Source organism: Moschus berezovskii, chromosome 13, assembly GCF_049115385.1.
Source record: "Moschus berezovskii isolate FMDL1 chromosome 13, NW_MosBer_1.0, whole genome shotgun sequence".
NCBI lineage: Eukaryota > Metazoa > Chordata > Mammalia > Artiodactyla > Moschidae > Moschus > Moschus berezovskii.
This window is the reverse complement of record NC_142472.1, coordinates 66,406,452-66,412,216: the sequence shown is the minus strand read 5'-3', so window position 1 is coordinate 66,412,216 and position 5,765 is coordinate 66,406,452.

Sequence of the window (5,765 nt, the reverse complement as noted above, 5' to 3'; positions counted from 1 at the left end):
CTGGCCTATGACACCCTACCTCAGTGTTCCTCCCACACTGGCCTCAGACTCCAGTGGGAACATCTTTAAGGGGTTTGGACAGGACATTCTAATCAGACCAGGGACACTCCTCTGCCCATATCTTACAGGGGGGACGGGGAGGGTGTTGCACCCCCACGATTAAAGTGATCAACATTAAATAGCTGGAAGGAGAGCCCGGGAATCAGGTAAAGGTTATGAGCAAGATATCCTTTGGTGACCACTACAAGGCCCTATTACCAAAAAAACAGCAAAGTGAGGCTCCTGAGACCCAAAGACTTACGGGAGAGCCCAGCTGGATACTCACGCTCAGAGGGATGGTGAGTACTGTTCACAGTGTTTCTCTTCCTGGTAATAAATGCATCATCACTGAGTCACTATCAGGGACTGTGCCAACGAAAAATAACACTTGTGTCCCCTGCAATCAAGGGGAGCTGGATCAATCCATCATTTGAGACGTGGTCCAGGTTTTTATCTAATTTGACCTTTCTCTGGATATTTGAGAAAGACTGCAGGAGACGCAGGAGACAAGGGTTCAGTCTCTAGGTTGAGAAGATCCCCTGGAGGAGGGCATGGCAACCCACTCCAGTACTCTTGCCTGGAGAATCCCATGGACAGAGGAGCCTGGAGGGCTACAGTTCGTGGGGTCGCAGAGAGTCGGACATGACTGAAGAGACGCATGAGAATAATTTAAGCAGCATCTCATTTTCTAAGGATCATGCTAATTTCACGGTTTCTTCTCCGCTCCTTTTCTTAGTGTCCTCTTCCTGAGGCTGTGATGGCTGGCCCTTTGGCCTTCCTGGCAGATAACAAGGACTCCATCCACATTCAATGGGTCACCTGGCTCCTCTGCTCATTCACTGGGTGGCCTGGACCAAGGCCCTTGAACTCACTGGGATTTAGTTTCCTCAACTGCCAAGTGAAAAAATAAACCTACTTCAGAGAACTTTGCCCAGGATTAAATGATGTGACAAATATGAATTGCCTCTACACAGAATAGACAAAGGAAGGTGCCCTTGAGGCTGTTAAGGAGAACAAGAGGGCAGAATGTTCATTATCTTACGGCTGTTGTTCAGTCGCTCAGCCGTGTCCGACTCTTTGTGACCCCACGGACCGCAGCACGCCAGGCCTCCCTGTCCTTCACTATCCTCCGGAGTTTTCTCAAACTGATGTCCATTGAGTCAGTGATGCCATCCAACCAGCTCGTCCTCTGTCGTCCCCTTCTCCTCCTGCCCTCAATCTTTCCCAGCATCAGGGTCTTTTGCAGTGAGTCAGTTCTTCGCATCAGGTGGCCAAAGCATTGGAGCTTCAGCCTCAGCTGAACATCCAGTCCTTCCAGTGAATATTCAGGGCTGATTTCCATTCTACTCACCTATTTGGCCCCTTTTATCAGCACTTAAATCTGGTTTCATGGACAGTCTTTGTTCTATGACTTTTCAAATTGACTATGACGGTCTTTTGATTCCCGGGAGATGTCATTTTTATGCAGAAATGCCTCACTATCATCTTTCCCATGTGGGTCCTCCTGGTCCCCCGCTTCCCTCCATCTCTAATCAATGCTCAGTGCTCTGTCCTGCCGCACTATTGCTGGTCTCTGCACCAGGAAAGCGCTCCTTACCACCTTGCCTACCCCAGGCTGTGGCTGCTTTCCCTCCATTCACTCAGCAGGTATCTATTGCTCCAAGGACTATTCCAGGTACTGGGGATACAGCAGTGAACAAAACGGAGACCCTGCTCTCCTGGAGCTGGTGTTCCATGGGTAGGGTTAGGGAGGGAAGAAGAGGTCATTAGTCAATAAATCTATCATATGTCAAGTGCTAGTAGAATTATAAGGAAGAACAGAGCAGGGTAAGGGAACATTGTGATGCAAGTTTAATCAGGAAGGACTCTCTGATCAGGGGCCATTTGAACAGACTCCTTTAAGTTCAATGTTTCCTTAAAATGTATTTGTTTTTAATTGGAGGATAATTGCTTTACAATGTTGTATTGGTCTTTCTGCCATACATCAACATGAATCAGCTGTAAGCATCCGTATGTTCAGGGCCTCCCAGATGGCTCAGTGGTAAAGAGTCTGCCTTCAATGCAGGAGACCCAGATTCGATCACTGGGTCGAGAAGATCCCCTGGAGGAGGGCATGGCAACACACTCCAGTATTCTTGCCTGGAGAATCCCATGGACAGAGGAGCCTGGCAGGCTGCAGTCCATAGGGTCGCAAAGAGTTGGACACTACTGAAGCAACTGAGCATGCAGGCACACATACATATGCTCCTGAAGCTCCCTCCCACCCCCCACTCCAACCCACCCCTCCGGGTTGAGCACCAGGTTGAGCTCCTTGTGTTATCCAGAAACTTCCCATTAGCTATCTGTTTTGCATATGGTTATGTATATATTTCAATGCTTCTCTCTCAATTCATCCCATCCTCTCCTGCCCCTGCTGTGTCTATAAGTCTGTTCTCTGAACAGAGTCCTGAAAGATAACTTGGCAAGAGCCTTGCAGAAAATCTGAAAGCAATTATTCCAGGGAGCAGAACAGTAAGTGCAAAGACCCTGAGGCAGAAGAGGGCTGAATATCGCTTCCTGAGAGAGCATTCCCTGATGTTCCAACTTGAATTACGTTCTCTTTCAGGACACACTATTCTTTTTCTTCATAGCACCCATCTCCATTTATGTTTTATATATTTTTAACATATAATTATTTCATCAGTCTCTCTCTCCTTATAAGGAGAGGGATTATAAGCTTCGTGAGGGCAAGCATAATATCCATTGCTGTTTTCCTTCATTTATATATCCAGAACTCAGCCTTCTAACTGGTATTTATTGACTGTACCAATAAATTTAAGCTGGTCATTAGTGGCATTGTACTTAAATCTCTTAAAACAATTCTTTTGTCTGAGAACTTCCTTTTAGAAATCAGTGTATAGGGTGGGGGTGGGGTGGCAGTGAGGGGGAGAAATGACATGCTCCTTCTTCAGCTAATGAGCACAAATTGAGTATAATATTTCCATCTCTATTTTGTGTGCTGGGAATTTTATGCTCAGCAAGGACAATTCAGTTAAGATTTGGGGTTGGCATATTTACCTATGTTTTTTCTTGCTGAGATTGCATGTCTATTCTTTTGTTTAGTTAGATCTCTGTTTTGTGTAATTTAATTAAGAATCAAAGGGAGTGACATTTAAGTAAGTAGGAAGGAAGAACAGAAGGGAGAGGAGAGGAAGAGAGGAAAGAAAAAAGATTCCCCTTCTTGAAACCACTTGTCACTGCTTTGCAAATGGAGACTGGGACTGTAGCTAGCTCATGCTTTAGAAGTAATGATGGGCGGGAGACGCCCGGCTCCAGCGCAACCGACCACGTGCAGAATCGTGGCTGAGATGAGCTACCCCGTACCCAGGGTTAGGGCGGTGGCCGAGAGGAGCTGTACCACGTCCAGGAGGCGGTGGCTGCTTGGGCACCGGAGGGCCGAGAGGAGCTGAGCCACATTCAAAGCAGGAGGGGCGGCCTTGAGGAGATACCCCGCGTCCAAGGTAAGGTACAGCGGCTGCGCCTTGCTGGAGCAACTGGGAAGAGATACTCCACGACCAAGTGGAATATAAGAATCCAGTGTTCTGGGGAGGAAGGAACAAGATGGCGGAGGGATAAGATGGCAAGACCACTTTCTCCCCCACAAATTCATCAAAAGAACATTTGAACGCGGAGTAAAGTCCACAAAACAACTTCTGAATACTGGCAGAGGACATCAGGCTCCCAGAAAAGCAGCCCATTGTCTTCTAAAGGAGAGAGAAGAAATCCAGCTCCACCCACCAGAACACCGACACATGCTTCCCTAACCAGGGAACCCAGACAATCACCCGTCCAACCCCACACACAGCGAAGAAACTACATAATAAAGAGAACTCCACAAACTGCAAGAAGAGGGAAAGGCCACCCCAAGCAAAGCAATATAAGCAAGATGAAGAGGCAGAGAAATAACCAGCAAGTAAAGGAACAAGATAATTGCCCACCAACACAAACAAAAGGAGAAGATATAGGGAATTTACCTGATAAAGAATTTCAAATTTTGATGGTGAAAATGATTCAAAATCTTGAAAGCAAAATGGAGGTACAGATAAATAACCTGGAGAAAAGGATTGAGAAGATGGAAGAAAGATTTAATAAGGACTTAGAAGAAATAAAAAAGAGTCAATATACAATGAATAATGCAATAGATGAGATCAGAAACACTCTGGACGGAACAAACAGTAGAATAACAGAGGCAGAAGACAGGATAAGCGAACTAGAAGATAGAATTGTAGAAATAAATGAAACAGAGAGGAAAAAAGAAAAACGAATTAAAAGAAATGAGGACAATATTAGAGACCTCTGGGACAACGTTAAACGCTCCAACATTCGAATCATAGGAGTCCCAGAAGAAGAGGACAAAAAGAAAGATCATGAGAGAATACTTGAGGAGATAATAGTTGAAAACTTCCCTAAAATGGGGAAAGAAATAATCACCCAAGTCCACCAGAGAGTCCCCAACAGGATAAACCCAAGGCGAAATACTCCAAGACACATATTAATCAAATTAACAAAGATCAAACACAAAGAACAAATATTAAAAGCAGCAAGGGAAAAGCAGCAAATAACACATAAGGGGATTCCCATAAGGATAACAGCTGATCTTTCAACAGAAACTCTTCAGGCCAGAAGGGAGTGGCAAGACATACTTAAAGTGATGAAAGAAAATACCCTACAGCCCAGATTACTATACCCAGCAAGGATCTCATTCAAATATGAAGGAGAAATCAAAAGCTTTACAGACAAGCAAAAGCTGAGGGAATTCAGCATCACCAAACCAGCTCTCCAACAAATGCTAAAGGATCTTCTATAGAAAGGATACACAGAAAGAGTGTATAAACTTGAACCCAAAGCAATAAAGAAAATGGCTACGGGATCGTACTTATCAATAATTACCTTAAACGTAAATGGGTTGAAATTTTCAAAAAGGCTAGGAAACAATTCTCATAGCCATCAATAGTTCAGTGTTGAGTTCATGAATAGTTTTTAAAGTTTGGGACAAACTGTAGTATTTGCTATTTGAAGTACTATTTGTAATTGGCATATTACGATGTAACATTGGTCTTCATTTCCAACTTAAAACGCCTAAAAATGCCTAACAGGTTTTTAGATTTGTGAATTTTAGTTGAAATGTATTTTATGATGTTACTAAACCTGCAGAAATATTGAAATATTTCAGAGAACTTATTCACTGTACATTTAATTTATTTTATTTATAAAAGTTATGAACTGTAAAAAGTTTTACTTGTTGGGTCAAATGCTTGTTGCTTCAAATGCTTGTTGCATTTGAAGTGCTAGTTACAAGAAAATCAAATACCTTCAATGTATAAATGCTATTAAGTTTTTAAAGGACTCTGGAGTATAAGTAAGTTTGTTTAAAGAAATTTAGTCTGTTCAACTTGAAAAAAAATAAATAAAATTGGATTATTTGATTAAAAAAATAAAATAAAATAGAAAGAAGTAATGATGGCTGCCTAGGACTAGTGCTTATCAGGACCAGCCCTACATATTCTTACATATGACCTCGCTAAAATCAATACTATAGGGTAGATATTAACAGTCCAATCTTACAACGAAGTAAATCAAAGCTCAAAGAGGCTAAATAACTTGTCTCAAAAAAGAAGAAACTAGATATGAGTGCCTTCCTATGCCTTGGGCAGGGCTGTCAGAATTAAATCCAAATAGTTTTGCTC